The 16,706-nt window shown below is 40.6% G+C and overlaps 1 protein-coding gene across 4 annotated transcripts in view; it reads right to left on the minus strand.

Annotated features, from left to right (window-relative positions):
* TMEM255B (transmembrane protein 255B) overlaps positions 1-16,706 on the minus strand; it is an 82,607-nt gene that overhangs the window by 49,007 nt on the left and 16,894 nt on the right. The gene's annotated exons all lie outside the window — the stretch shown is intronic.

A 16,706-nucleotide genomic window follows, 5' to 3' on the forward strand; every position in this document is an offset into this window, starting at 1 on the left:
TGAAGTCCTATCAGTCAATCCAATAATTAGTGGGCTTAGCCAGGTGCTTCTAGATTGCCTGAGCTCAGGATGAATTTACTGAAAGCTGACCTCAGGAGGGCTTTCCATTTCACACATGAGCAATTTATTGATGATTTACAGTCCCCAAACCAACATTTTCCATTCCTGAAGATTGTTTAAATCACTCAATAAGAGTCTGCTGGCCTTTCAGGTTCACCATATAGCTATAAGAGACCACACACAAAGATGTACTGCAAATTGACTCCTTAGCCATGTTGGTGACCATCTACCCTTCATGCAGTTATGTGGATGTCAAAGGTTGTCAGCCAGATTGTGCTGTTCTTATTCATGCTTACTAGCAACTACTTCAGTGAGTGATCCCTTTGAAATTAAGAGGACAGTTTCTTGACTAGAGTAATATTTATTACAATGCAGAAGTTGTAGAATGCAACGCTACATCATCTGGGGTTCTTCTGACTTACTTAAATGGACTTACATATGTTTCAGGAAGACAAAGGCAGTAATACAATAATGAGAACACAAAGAATTCCTTAAAATAAAATTACAAATTAATATTCTCTCTCAAGCCTCCCTTTGCTCAGTGAGAATGTGGAAACATATAAACGAACTATAAAATGAATTATTTTTAAAATAGCAGCCCAGACAGTCTGATGAAGAGCTGCTGTAAATTCAAAAGTTAATTTTCATGAGTGGTGTATGATTGCTGGAGCTGTGAGGTTATTGAGCCCAGCAGTGTCAAGAAGGAAAAACAGTACAGTCATAAATGAATACAGAGGATTTTTTTTCTTTTAAGAAGCAGCTAGTGTAAAATAGGAGTTGATAGGTAAAAGAAATAGCACCTTTTAAAAATAAATACTGATCCATCACATCATCTCATCTCCATTTTTAACAGCAGTATGTTTTGTCAGCAAAATCCTTCATTATTTGTAATAATATATGGTAACAGTTACTCAAGAAAGAGCTTTGCTCTCAGTGTTGGATTGCTATGCAACCAGGCTTCTCTAAAACTATTATTATTGGAACATATTTACTATCAGTCCTGGTAAAGAATACAATAATTTTCTTATTTCCAAGGGAAATATGAAGTCCATCACTAAACTGTGAAAACTGTACTCTGTGGGCCTAACAGTTAAAACTGAAAGTCAGCTGTTTAACAAAGATGTTTTAGTAAATGGGGGAGCAAAATAGCACTTAGAATGAGGGACTTGTGCACACACTATTAAGTGAAGAGCTATTATCTTCCTTCCTGTGACAGAAATACAAAAGCACTCAAAAATGAAAAACTAAAGGTTGTACAGCTAAACACCTCCATGCTGCCTTCTTTAAGAAGAAAGGCACACATTTTACTGCTAAGAATTCATGTGCATTAGATAAGCTCATGCCCCTTTAGCAGACACACAGCACCACCAGCTACATATGGCTCAAGTCACTGGCATTTGCCCTGCTGTGCAAGTGAGTCTAGAGAAGAGAAACATGCCAGGTGACATCCGTTGGTCATGGTGGTCAGTCATGTACTCTGATGAGTTGTCAGAACTGTACCTAGCACAAGTACACAGCAACTAATGGTCTCCCAATACAAATCCCAGGCCTGGTTTTGGAGTTAGAGTGGGCCAGAGGCCATGCCCAAAAGGGAGCTGACAGGCACCACACAGGCAAACATGTGACTCGGGATGGTGCAGCCCATAGAAAAGAGGTTTGCTCTGGGGTGCTCCCCAGGAGTTAACAAACCCTGGGTGCACTACGGCTGAAGTCACCACACTGTGGGGTTGCTGTCACCCAGGGGCACACTCTCTAACGACCACAAGATTGACAAGACCAGACAAAGGAGAAATGCCACCGCAGACCCACACCATACACATCTAGGTGCTGTGTGAGTCTGTCAATGAGCAGTGTTGTGGGCTGAGCACTAGGTTACCTGTTGATGTGCACACTGTTATTCACTAGAGCCATAGTTTTTCTGTAACTGTGGACTGCATTGTTTTGATCAGCTATAAAAGAGAGTAAAACATACGTTTGGTGTGCGCTCAGACCCACCATCAGCTGGCCTGCAGACTTGAGAACCCATCCGTCAGTGCGGAGGCCTCTGATGTCAACAGCGTGGTGAGGAGAAACTGGGGAAAGCTACACCGGAAAGGTGGCCCATAAGGGGCGAGAGCAGTCACTGTACTGTGCACCTGTTGTTTAACTATAGAGCTCTGATATGTATATATATTTTCAGTTCTGTTGTACTTCTAGCTTTGCTATACTTTCAGCTTTGTTATAACCTCTTATCTATAATAAATTCTCATACTTGACAAATGAGTTCACTCAGCTAATCTCGGAATCCAAAAGAACCCCGGACATCCCTCTATTGGTGCATCACAGGAGTTTGATACAGCCTTTCTCACACTTTACCAACACACCCCGGGTATTTTATGTACTGAATCACAGGTTGCTGGCACAGCGTCCCCTACAATGTGACACCATGAGACATGCAACCAACTTTTGTCCAGCAGACCAAGCACACAGAAAATTACATCACTTTGAAGCATAAGCACCTGCTTGTTACAGGCTAGTATCCTCTAGTTGTTTTCAATATTACTGTCACACATCCCTGTGAGACTTGTTAGGTTCCAGGTCACAATTCTGACATATACCTCATTTCCTCACAGCTCTCATTTAGCCTTTACCTGCCTTCAGTCAAAAGGCAGGGCTGTTCATATTATACTGGTAATCACTTATGAGTGCTGGATGCTTTGTGAGATACCTCATTCTCGCCATTCAGACTAAGTAGACCTGAAACTTTGGAGAATATAAAGATTCTGTTTTCTACATCACTGCTGCATCAGATATAGGTAACATTATATCTTATAAGCTCATTTTCTCATGCTAAATGGCTACTTTCGCATTGCACAGGCTTCAGTGTCTCCAAGCATCATGCTCTTCATCAAGTCTCTGGGGTTTTTTCCAGGAAGAGGAAAAATCACAGTTACCCTCACTGATATAAATTGAGAAGCTCTGTCATCCAATCCCTTTTGCTTTGAAAAGTAAAGGCATTGCGAAAGGCTGTGAAAATGTTATGCCACAGGTTTGTAAAGCCCTTTTTATCCCCATACAAGCTGAAGCAAACATATTTGTTAATATGTGTTTGTAAGAAATACATGGGGCAGTTTGTTGTAGGCTGTTCCTAACATTAAATTTCCAGAGAAAGAGTTTAGTTCTGTGGAGTTTTTTACTAGTCAGATTTTCTTATGTCTCTGAGCTCTGCGCTTGATACAGGCTTAAATAAATTCACCGCACTTTTTCAGTACACTGAGGTCAAAGATGCAAGAGCAGAAGTTTACAAAAACTGTATCCCCAACCAAAACACAAAGACTTTCAATTCCTGGCACAATTTGAACCAGGAACTGCATCTGTTACTATGGCAACTGAAGAGGGCTATAGATTAACAGCCTGTAAAGCTAAGAAAATAAAACTCATTGCATTCCACTTGAGATAGTGCTGTCAACAAAATGCTGCCTGTGTTGTGAGGTAGAAGGGTAGAAGAGAAAAGCACCTTTAACTGTGAGCTAATTTTCTCTGATTTGGCATCTCCTCCTCTGTATGGCCCCTTCGCCTCCCACAAAGACCAATTTTGCCCCCGGCCCTTGGGCTAGAACTTTTGCTTCTCTGGTGAAAATTAAGCTCAGCAAGCTCCTACACTGGCTCTCACAATTGGGCTAATTAGGAGGTTTCTCATTACACCAGGCAATGTGTTTCACAATTTATGGCCTGCCAACCTATTCTTTCCAAAGGTTGGTTCTTCAGTAATAGCATTGCTATAATTGAGGCTCTGCTGGAGGGCTGTCACACCACAGCAGATAGGATTATGTCATGTTCATTATTCATAAATGCCAATTCCAGTTGTAGTACTGGTTACAATGACATGAATTCCTAATGATGAAAGACTTCTGACTGCCCACCCAATGCCTGCAGAACTATTTCCCAGATTGGCTTCCAAATGAAGCATGAGAGAAGAAGAAAATACTCACTGTCACTGTTTTAACAGCACAGTCCTGGGAGCAACTGAAAGAACTATACAGAAAGAGAACAGCCCAAGAAGACAAGGGCTGGGGCTGGGTCCCATTCATAAACACAGAACTTCCTTCTGAATTTTGTACATCTAATAATGCAGCCAATACAAATAGCAGATACCTCTATTTCCAAGAAGGTGGGGCAGACATCTTTGGAGGCCTCCAGACACTCTGAACACATGATGTAGTCAGATGTGTCTTGTGTTTAGATCAACTGACCAAGTTAGAAATCTACAGCCTTTCCCCAATATCATCACTGTTGAATTTGGCAAATCCAGTAACATGTTGTTGAATACATTCATTGTCAGTAACTGATTCAGATTTTCTTCTCTAACACTGTTGTTATTAGCCCCTCAGGGTACATAGCTTAGCCTATTGCTCACTGTCATCCGAAATGGAGTCTTCCTCTCCTGTCCTTAGCTTCGGTTCCTGCTTCTAGCCCTCTCTCCTGTTCTCTCTTTCAAAGTGCACTCCCTCGTATGATCTCCAATGCTTGCTTGAGTACACAACAAGCCAGTTAAATTCACTCACCATGCAGAAAACTATTTGTTCACACAAGTGAGTCAAATCAGGTTACCATAAGGGGAGACAAGCATTAGACCCAGTGCAAATGAGAGGGTGGCACCATATGGCCAAGACAGAAGGGAAGGAGGTAGAAGTGGTGGCAGCAACTATTAGGTTGTCTTACCAGCTCATGTAATTTGCACTCCTAGGGATTACCAAAATAAGAGGTACGTTTTAACGATAATGAAAAAATGATACAGAGTGGGTTTGTTCTGCTCTTTGTGGTCAAAGAGACTTTTGTCTTCCTGCCTGTGAAGAAGTTCACTGTTACCCAGTATCATGTCAGGGATAATTAAGAAAAACAGCAACATGAAAAGGCCAGTTGGTATAACACAGGCAGAGGAGAGTTCTCATGAGAAATTTAAGCAATCTCAAAAGCATAAAAAGGCAGAATTAATTAGATAAATAAATGTTGGGAAAGAATAGAGAAACCACGAGAGGTATCAATTATTTTGCCAAGGAGAAAGAACAAATTAGAATCCACTTTCAAGTTAAAGTCAGCATTTTCCTTCAGAAAATTTCTCTTTTCTCTTGTCCCACATCCTGTTTGGCAAAATGGTAAAAGGTAGAATTCACAAGATCTTTTGTTACTCCTTAGATATGCAGAGGTAATTCATATCATATGTAGGCATAGTTAATGGATATTTCTTTCCCTTCTTCTCCTGTGGAGGTGTTGATGCTCAGCTTTTGCAGGTAATTACCTAATTGGGCCAGTTGCATTGGCAAGAGACTGTAGAACTGCCCGTTGTTGGGAAATGGGTAACAAGGTGACATACGGTCCCAGCTCTCCTGCATGGTTGTGTAACACACAAGAGGAAAGAGGTAGCACAGAGCATCTGAGTCAGCTAACCCCAGCAGTCCAGGGACACAACTGGATCTTTAGCACACAGATTGTTTCTTTATTGGTCAGGTAAACAGGCCTCTGAGGTTACTGGGAACTTTACTTGTGACATTCACTATGCCAGTTATGCAGATGAGGGAATGAGCATCTGATCCAGTTGACAGCATGCCCAGGGTTGTGTGATGGATATGCTTGGCCACATGATAGGAGGTGGCTCAAAGAGCCAGGCTGCTATGAAGGAATGTATATAATAGTAGCATATTCTTCTGGTTGCCACATAGGGCCACTGTCTCACCAAGCTCTGGGAAACTTACTCGGCACAGCTGAACAACCCAACACCAGGCAATATCCAGCCACTGCGCCCTCAGGGCAGGGGCCAGGAAGCAGTACCATGCTGCACAGTGGGGAGTGTGAGATGGTGACCGACAGGCTGCATGTTCCTCTCAGCACATGAAGCTTGAGGGAGATCTGCAAATTCCCAGGCATCCAGCCAGCCAGTGTTCTCTGCAAGTGTTCAATGTCATGGGACTGTCTATACACATTTACAGACAGAAATAGTAATCACTCACCTGAGTCAGTAAGGCAGTCTACTCTGCTTTTCTCTGCTTCTCTCGCTTTTTAATATTAGCAGTGGATTCTCTGCTGCAGACACTCTACTGCTATACATGTTATATACTGCTATACATGCTATACAATACCTCTATACATGTTCAGTGGTTTCTTCCCAGCAAGTTTCCCTGCACGCTAAGTAAATGTTTAACTGGCTTTGGCTCAGTTTCTTTCAGCGACATGTTTTCAAAACAAATATTTTCTTGAGGAGAAGCACAGGAACACCCATCTCCATCTTCCTCCACCACCTTGGGCTTCCTTAACAGTTTTTACAATCCAGCACGCTGGCATACCTGTTCCAGGGGTCTCCATCTACTATTCCTTCTGCATTCATCATCATGTTTACTACTATCTCCCTGTCTCTATTAGTTTAAATTCTTATTTTTAGATCTGAATTTGCTATTATTCCAAAAGTTGTGCAGCCCTCCTTTATGGCCTCTTCACTTCATACCCTGTCAAATAGGGACATAATGATATCAGCCATTCCCAAGCAGCCATCTTTGTTTATCATTTTTCTTTAGAGCGTGGAAGCCCTTAGTACAAAACTCCCCTTTAGTATCCTTGTTGTTAGCCTTCCTCACAAGGTTCCCCAGCCATCCACACGCACAGCATCTCTCCCATTCTCCTTCCCCCTCTCCCTGTTAGCTAGCAGTGGCCAAGCCGCTCTCACAGTTTTTGAATACAACTGAAGTCATTCGCAACTTCAGTCATTTAGAAGAGTGTCATGGAAACATTTTGCCTTAGCACTGTACTATCCAACTAAAAATCTTATATTTTAACCCCGATAGTTCCCTAGTCTGTCTCTTAATTATCTTCACTCTCTGAAAACTCTCTCTTGAAATAATCCTTAATTTATACCAATCCACTTTGCACTGCTCTTGCTGCAATTTACCTTTCCTTCTAACCTGCTAAAGCACTTGAGGATACAGTTTCTGTGAAAGATGCTGTATGAAATAAAGATGAATTTTCACGTATTTTTATCTTCAAGCAACGAAAGAGTCGCAGGAATTCAATCAATAGCCATTATGAAACATGAAATAAAGTTATTGAGCAGGATTATCTGATTAATATATTTCTCCTTCTCTCATAATCCAGTTTCAGCTGCAAACCCAGACCTAAAATGGCCAGGAAATTATTTCAAAGAATTGTTTTATGAGCAAATCTATACTAGAACAACCCACCTATTGAATGAAATCAACCTGTATCAAGCAGTTTATGTGTACTTAGACTTCAACACTGGAGCCACAGTTATACTGCAGACAGAGAATGAATTAAATATATGTTGTAAATAATGAGCACACAGATTAAATTCATGATAATTCATTCATTGGTGAGTAAATGGTAGTCTTGACTGAGTTAAAATCGTCACCTCTGCTGGTGCACTGTCAGTTTTCCTGAGAGGCTGGGGAGTCTGAGGGTTCCCGTTACTGGCATCCTGTAGGTCTTACTAAAACAGAACATGTTGGAAAAAAGATCAAAGTGTACTTGGTTCACATTTTCCAAGACAAAAAACAGAAGACAATCTAAAAAAGTCTCTTTTTTAATCTCCTGGGGCAGGCTAGTTTTATTATCAATGTTAATAAAACTAAAATGAACTGGATTGAGCCAAAATTCTCTGTTGATTCCTACCATGTATCACACTTTCCTTGGGAAGCTGCACTCAACTGGATGACTCGTAATTTGTCATGCACTAACTACCTAAACCTCCACAGCATCTGAGGACCCCTGTTCATATTCCAGTAGCCGTTACCACACAGTTACTGATTCCTTCCTAGCAGCAGGGCATCTCAACTTCACTCAATTTCTCCACATAGCTTTGGTTCATTTTCTCCTTAGTCTGAGCAGATACAACTGCTCTAATGATTGACCCTCTCTAGTGTGAGCAGGTGCAATGCACATGTTCTGCTCCACCCATTTTAGCTGATTTTAAGGATGATTTGTTTCTGTATTTCTGTATTCTGTATTTAGGTATCTGTATTTTTCTCTCAGCCCAGTGCTGATTATATGATCAAAATGCTTTCCCCTGTTTCAGCTTCTTAGTGTTAGGTAAAGGACCACTGAAAGGAAAACTGAAGCTCCTCAGGGTCGTTCTAAATATAGTGTATTTTTACAAGTAATGGTGCTCTCCATTCATCTTCTCCTGTTTTTGTATATCCTTGTCTTCCTGTTCCAAGGTTACTTCTATTAGAATCAGAGCTGGCCTTCCAAATTACTACTTTGTTCCAAGTGCTGTCTTTTGGCAATAGATTTTTTCATTCATTTTATATATCTATGGTTTTTAGCATTTTATTTCATAGGCTTTTTTGTGATATTCTACAGCAACTCACATCAATTGATTTCAGATGACTTCTGAGAGCAAAATTATTGTAACATTTGGGATTGCACCCTCATGACTTGATCCATTTGTGTGGATAGAAGTATAGACTGGGAACTGCATTCCTTCACAAAGCAGATGGGCTTGTGTTTAGGAATCAGCTAGACTCTGCCTCAGTAGAAGTATAGGGTGTGAAGCCACAGTATATATTTCTGAAAAGGGAATGTTGCAGTACTCCATCCAAAGCAAAGTGGCAGTTCATATCCATTCTGTTGGATGGTACCAACAGTCTTACTGTACATGGTGGAGCTGCTAAAAAAAATTCTCCTAAGGGTAGAGTTCATCATACGTAACTCCAGCTACTTAAAAGATAAGCATTTATCTCATTTGATCATCCACACTCTTCTGTAGTCAGTGGAGAGATAGCCTCCTCCAGACATCTTCTACACCTATTTTAGGATGGAATGAATTACTTTCTGAAGGTACCTGTCTTTTTTTCAGCAGTTACAGAGGGGACCTAGATGAGGAAGTATCTGTGCTGCCAAAACCAACAGTATGTCAATAGTTCTTTCCTTCCACTGATGTTGAATAATCTGGTTTCTGCTTTCTCTTTTCCACTTTGATACTTTCCTTCAGTCATTTGCCTGGGACTCACAAGAAAGGAAGAGGAATAATGAGGAAGGAAAGAAGGATGTATTGGATTTTGTGAGGACAGAGTAATATTATACAAAAAAAAAAAAAAAAAAAAAAAACAAGATCAGCTAGATTTTACAGCTGGAGATATGCTAACGGTTTTGGAACCAGCATAAGCAAACCTTAGTCTCATAGGCATATCAAGCTGATAAGAATTCCCTTTGCAAATATCAATAAAAACACTTATTTAAGAACGGTTGAGGATGGTTACAGATTTGGGGATACCAAATGCATAGAAAAGAAGCAAAAACTAAACACAGCATTAAAGGAAAGGGGGCAAAATTGAAAAATGAATTTAGATCCACTGATCTGCAGCTCTGATACAGGAATCCACCACATTTCCATTCATGGATGCTCTTTTATTGATTAAAATAAAATAAGCTCATTTCATCATTTAAACCAATGCAGCTGTTCAGAGCAGTATGAGAATAATAACATTGAAATAAATAGCATGCCGTGTATCATAAACGTTTGTGCTTCCTGGGAAAAAATGGTGGAATTTATATAGATCAAGACTACTACAGCCAGTACTGTTTTAGCAGCAGGAAGCTTTTTTACACCGAAGTCTGTTAGTGTCTTTACAAATCCTCTTTCATGTTAAAGTGACAGCACTGGTTTCTCAAGACACACACTTTATCAGAAATGTATCGCAATTAAATTACCAGCTTTTATGTAGTGAAGTTCTACCTGTACAGTCTGGAAGATTTTATCTGGTCAATTGGGAGACTTGTCTATTCAATTTAATCTCACTCTTCAAAAAGAAGATCAAAAATCACCTGTCCTCTTCTTTGGGAACATTCCACCTCACTTTCTCATCCACACACACAGGCACTTACCCAGGCTTCCTTACCAAGACTGTTATTATCCTCTGCCTCCTTCTTGCTAGGGAGATTTCTTTATTGCTCTACAAATACATTTCATGGGTCATAAAGTTTACTTCTGTTTTCAGTTGTGTGACAGTAAATGCTTTCATTACATAAACAGCACAAGAAAACAGACTGGCAGAAAAGAAAGTCCTATTATGTGCTTAATACTGCGTGCTGTGTTCAAACGCAGATTTTAAAGGAACCACATCCTGAAGGACTTCCACTTTAACAAGATGTAAGATTTAAACTGATTTGGTGGCTTGGATCTCTCCCTCCAAAGAACAGCGCCAATCTTTAAAAGCTGGAGTGGGGAAAATAAGCTGTGCTGGTCCATGCATATATATATGTGTATGTGTCCATACATAAGTGTGTGTATATATACGTACACACACACACCTTCTGTTTCTATAGAATTTAAACTGCCAAAAGCAAATCAAAGCATTTCAGGTTGCCAAGAAAGTCCTCCAAATGGAATCCAAAGTCTCTATTTCCTACTTTTTTCCCCTTTGCACTGAATTTTCAGTTTATTTTGCCAACGATGACAGTGAAAACATGGCAGTTTCTTAACTGAGACTGAGCTAGCGTTGCATCGAGTTGTAAAGCCAGGGAACTTGGGGTAGGCAAGACCTGGGACTTGTATGATCAGCTGACCAGCACAGGGTTATATGAGAGAGAAAGCACTACTGTGCTAGACTGCAGCTGGACCTGTTTGGTGGCATATCTCCAGGTATGTGGCACCTGCCTCCAAGCTGCAACATAGCATCCTAGCCTCTCTCCACGCTGAACAGGCCCAGCTCTTGCAACCTTTCCTCATAGGAGAGATGCTCCACTCCCTTCACTCTCTTAGCGGACCTTCGCGAGACTCGCTCCAGTAGCTCCATGTCTCTCTTCTACTGGGGAGCCCACAACTGGACACTGTACTCCAGGTGTGGCCTCCCCAGGGCTGAGCAGAGGGGGAGCATCACCTCCCTCCACCTGCTGGCAGTGCTCTTCCTAGTGCAGCCCAGGATAGCTTTTCTCGGCCCCAGGGGCACATTGCTGGCTCGCGGTCAACTTCCTGTCCACCAGGACTCCCAGGTCCTTCTCTGCAGAGCTGCTTTCCAGCAGGTCAGACCCCAGCCTGTATGGGTGCAGGGAGTTATTCCTCCCCTCCCCACGTGCAAGACCCTGCACTTCCCTTTGCTGAACTTCATGAGGTTCCTCTCTGCCCATCCCTCCAGCCTGTTGAGGTCCCTCTGAATGGCAGCACAGCCATCTGGTGTATTAGCCACTCCTCCCACTTTGGTATCATCAGCAAACTTGCTGAGGAGGCACTCTGTCCCTTCCTCCAGGTCACTGATGAATACATTGAACGGGATCAGGCCCAGTAGTGACTCCTGGGGGACACCACTTGCTACAGGCCTCCAACTAGACTTTGCACCACTGATCACAACTCTTCAAGCTCTGCCATTCAGCCAGTTCTTGATCCACCTCACTATCCACTCATCTAGCCCACACTTCCTGAGTTTGCCTATGAGGATGTTATGCGAGACTGTTAACCACCCTCACAGTAAAAAAGTTCTTTCCTATGTTTAAATGGAACTTCCTGTACTTCGATTTGTGCCCATTGCTTCTTGTTCTTTCACTGGGTGCCACAGAGAACAGTCTCGCTCCATCTTCCTTACTCCATCCCAACAGGTATCAATCTTAAGACTGACATGATGTTTCAGAACGGCTTCTCTGGATTGCTGTCCAGGCAGTCCAGAGTCCAATCATGTCTCCTGTTTCATTTTGTTTTTAAACAAAACCTTTTTTCAGGCAATCACTGTTCTTCTGAATTCCTTCAAGGATCCCAGCTTTGAAGTGCAAAAGAAATGATTTAGCACAACATTTGCATATGGACACTCTATTGTCATATTCTACAGCTGCAATAGCAGAAATGCCTTTGAGTGTAGCAGATAAGAAAGCAAGCATGCTTGGTAGAATCTGCTAGAATATCATGGCTTTAGAAAGAAGAGAGTCATCCATGAACTGGTTATTCCTCTCTATGGTCAGGACTTCACACTTTCCTTTATTTATCTTCACAATGTTCTTCTCTGCCCATTTCTATAGTCTGTGAAGAAGGTCTTCTCAAGAAGACACATGCCTGAGCTCAAACAAGTGTCAGTAGCCCCAAATAGGTTGTCTTTATGTAAACCTCACTGGCTGTTTCTAACACATGGCGTTAAATCACACCACAAAATCTAACTCAAGTTTATGTTGGGAAAAAATGGTAAAGGGTCTTTTCAGTTTCAATCATTTTAGAGGTGCTAAACAAGACAAGGATGATTGCTAATTTGCTTAGTTCTTATCTTTTTTACATCAACATTAATTGTTCTTTTCTGAATTGCATGAAATGTTGGCACACAAAAAACAATCAGAGAAACAAAGAAGTGCTTTTGAATTTGTCAGAAGCTTGAGTTCAAGGGAGAAGTAATACCTTCATAATGACAATGATTACATTCACATGATGTGCATTTTCCCTTTACTACACTACAGACTTCTTTCATTTATTTGGGCAGGAACAGTAAAGATAGTCCTCCTGAAACTAAGGAATTTTAATGGTATTTCTCTTTAGGTAAACAAGCTGCTTTCATTAGCTTTTTATGTGACATGGACTCTATCAGTAACTAGCATCTTTGATCAAAATCTGCACTAAAGCCAGTTTCTTCTTGGTTGTTTGCATCAAAAAGTAGATTAAGCACAACTTCCTTGAACAGAGCTGGGTAGGTATTCATATTAATTTCTTTTATTTGGTATATGTTAACAGCCACCATCTTTGCACAAAATATCCAGAGGGCAATTATTGATGGATATAATCTATTTACAAAATATACTATGTTTCAAAAAGTGAAAGCTGCTTGGCTCTTATACTTCTGAGAAGTGGCATGCACACATGTAACTGCTTTGAAACAGCTCTTCTGAAACAGATGCAAAGTCTAGCGGCAAGACAAATAATCAGATAATATACCTCACACACATCTCAGCGCAGGATAGGAACACATGCATTGGCAGGAAAGTCTAAACTAAAAAGAGAAGAGAAAAATTATCTTTGCTTCACTTCTCCAACTTCCGCAATGGTTGTTTTTCAGCACTTAATTTGAAATTTAATTATTGTTGACAGAGATCAGGAAGCAAGCATATTCAGGCACCTAAACTTAGCATCTCCTGAGAAGTCTGAAGAAATAGCTTTGTCTTTTCTGTTTGTGTGCAGAGCTCCAAGTTTCAACCTCCCTCATGTTTTCAAATTCCATTTTTGTCAGCAGCAATGTCTCCTCAGCTAAAATCACTACTATCACCTTTGTGAACAAGCCAAGGACCATGATTAGCCAGTTGAGCATTAAATTTATATCCAAGTATGTCCTAGACTTGTCCCTGAGAAAATCAACTGTGTGTTAGTATGAAAAAAAAAACCTAGCAAGATTCAGCAATGGATAAATACAGGACTCAGATCTGCTGCAGGCAACCATCTTCATCACAAGTAGTACTGAAGTTTGTGATAACTTACACCTCCTTAGGGGTCATCCCTGCTTCTCTGACCCTTCCCCTCTTTCTATGCCCTTTACAATTCTTTTTTGTACCTTCTCCTCTTCCTCCTCGTGCTCCATTTCTTCCTTTGCTGCTGCTTTGCTTTAGTTCTGCTGTTGTCGGGGTGACTCCTGCTACCCTACTGAGAGCTCTTGCAGGCAGTACTGCAACACTACAGGTGTTAGAAAACCTGACAGTTATGGTGCCCTTGTATCCCACAATCACACTTGTAGGCACCACAGTTTCAGCATGTTTACTTTCAGCCTTGTGAACAGTATGGCTTCATGAGATTGGCACCAGAAAGATGTGCAAGTGGAAAGAGTGAGCCAGCGCTTGGTTTATCCATTGGGTTAGCTAAAACAACATAAATGGTGTCTTATTGACATTGCACATTTAGAGAGTGCTTAGTTTCTGGAGGCTAGCTCATACCACCCTCCACATTTACCTGAAAAGAAACCTGAGAAACCTTTTACGGCACTTCCAACTGTCCTTTCTGAAATAAACACCAGTGATTCAGTAGAAAGTGGCGTCTATCTCCCTCCTCAGCACTGCTTAGTGCTTTCAGCTCAGGTCTGCTGTCACTTCCCCTAGTTCATTCCAGCTTTTCCTACCTCTGTACGTAATTTCAGCATCTCATTTTCTAATTGGAAATACTTTGTACTGTAATGTGAGGAGACAGCAAGCAAGCAAACAAGCAAGGACACTTCATGTCTTACAATCAAATCCATCTGATTTGAGCAGTATCATATTTTCCATGCATCAGGCTGGACTAAATATGCCTTTGCAATGCAACAACTTACAGCTATATTTGCTATTCAGTCCATGACTTTAGCTGTGTAAGCCTGCTTTGTGTGGGGGAAAGAGAGGCAAAAGGGGATATCCACACATTATTCTTTTATTTCTGCTGTTTGCAAGTTATAAACATCCCGAATCAGTGCAAAAGCATCTTATCCTAGTTAAACAGAAATTTTATTCTGCTGGTGCCAAGTTCAACAGAGCAGAGGCAAGGGTGAATATTAAGAGCTCAAGTGCTAGTCAATGAGGCAGAGCCTGATTCTGCAAGCAGCAATCCCTTTGAATTAAGGGTTATACCTTGGTCAGCATATTAAACTCCCACTCTGGATGCTAGGATGCTGAGAACCATGTCAAAGAGGAGCAACATTTTTAATTTTGTGTTTTAAGAACAAACCATTGTCCATTCTGCCAGACAGTGCTTTTGTTCTTTCATGTTCACACTTACTAAGTGTTGGATTTCTGCTGGAATAGCTCTACTAACCATTACGTTTTTCATACGGCACTTGACATTTCATCAGCCACGAACAAATTTGAAATCACAGAGGGTAGACCAAAAGTACATACAACTTCAAGACAAAAAGAGAAACATATTTATGGAGAAAAGGTCATTTTAAAATTGATTATTTTTTTCACTAGTGTAATTGAATCTACATTAATTTTCAACTTAAAAAAAACAAAAATGAAGTATCGAGTGATTACAAGGGCAAGACAATTGTCAGAACTACACCAGGTTCAACTCAATTCAAATCAGACTGAAGTAACTGCTCAAATGAAGTTCAGTTAGAACAGAAGCAATTCAGCAAATAATATCCTTCCCACCACCTTTGTCTTGATGGAATTCATAACACTTTTAGTTACAAGAATATGACATTTCAGTTACACTTCCATGTTTATCTGAGTCTCACTCAGTCTTACTGATGGCTGCAACCTTGTTTAAGCTACGTAAGCCCTTTCAGTCGAATATACTCAGTTACATCGCAAGGAATAATTACTGCCCTCAATTGTACTATGATGTCGAGCCTTTCAAACTCATTTCTGTAACATTTTAAAACAAGAAACTCAGCATTAGTAATGGCAGTGTTAAAGGCTTTGGCCATTGTAGACGATACTCAAGGCAAGAAGCCTAATCAAACTTCCTAGTTATTTTCTTGATCTATTCCCCAGAAACACAATTATTAAACAGCCAGATCATAACATTGAGTGCTATTAGCGGAAAGCAGTTTTCCTTGTTCCATGCTTGCAAATTCAAACAGGCACTAATAGCAAACACAGTGGATGCTTGTTTCTCCACAGTCCTTGTGTAAATGATACAACACACTGGGCATTACATGATTTAGCAGCATCTCACTCACTTTACTTCTTTTGGCCAGCCATTTTATTTTCTGCTAAGGACAGAAGAGATAGAAAATTAAGAGGCAGTTAGGAGGAAAACTGAAAGGTAAAAACAACCCCAAAATGTTACGGCTGTTAGTAAAGTAGCATGAATTCTGTGCAAAACAAAGCCATTTTCATCTACCCACCAGTGAGTCTGTAACTTGGAACCAGCTATTCCTTCTGGTCTCTGATGTAGAAATCAGGGATAACAGTTCTTAAAAATGAATCAGCTATTTTGTTAGTTGCAAAACTAATGAGGCCTGGGCCTGCTGTAGATTTGTCTCACAGGTCACATCCCATTTGGATTCTCTACTGTTAATAAGAGGTGAGCTGACATTGCAGCCTTCATCACCGTGTGGTAACTAATTTAATCTTCTCTCCTCTACCCACCAGCAAATTTTTATGAAACCTGAAGCAGCTTCAAGCCTTTGAAGTCTCAACATTCCTGCTAAATTTGCCTGAAATTGGTCAACAGGTTCAAAAAAAATGGAATGGGAAACAGAGAAAGACACATGAAAACATCATTGCTTTATAAATCTCATTTCTTTGGGAAACCTAGATAGAAACACAAGTTAAAAGTAGGATAATACTTGAAAATATATCATTGAAGCTTTCAGGCAAAAATGCAAAAAATACTATGAAAGATATTTGCTTACAAATAGTGGGATCAAGACCGCATTTACTAAGAAAAAAACAGCAAATAACAACAAATAGCCTATTTGTAAATTGTTAGTAAAAAGCAAGGTCAATCAATCGGTTCTTCCTCTGAGCTTAACACCACTCTCCTGATTTATACCAGCAAAGACTCTGCACTATGAAATTTATAGTATTTCATGATGCTTAGCTATAATCAGTCTAGTGTAAAGTGCACGCTGGACATGCTGCTATTCAACCAAGACACTACTATTTTTTGCTGAGAGCAAGGAAACTTTAAGACTGTCCACAAATCCAGTCCCATAAACCTTCCTTTATCTAGACGGTCTCAAGGATTTTATGTGACTTCTTCAGATAAATAAAAGCAAAGGTTTGCA

Source organism: Dromaius novaehollandiae, chromosome 1, assembly GCF_036370855.1.
Source record: "Dromaius novaehollandiae isolate bDroNov1 chromosome 1, bDroNov1.hap1, whole genome shotgun sequence".
In the NCBI taxonomy this organism is placed as follows: domain Eukaryota; kingdom Metazoa; phylum Chordata; class Aves; order Casuariiformes; family Dromaiidae; genus Dromaius; species Dromaius novaehollandiae.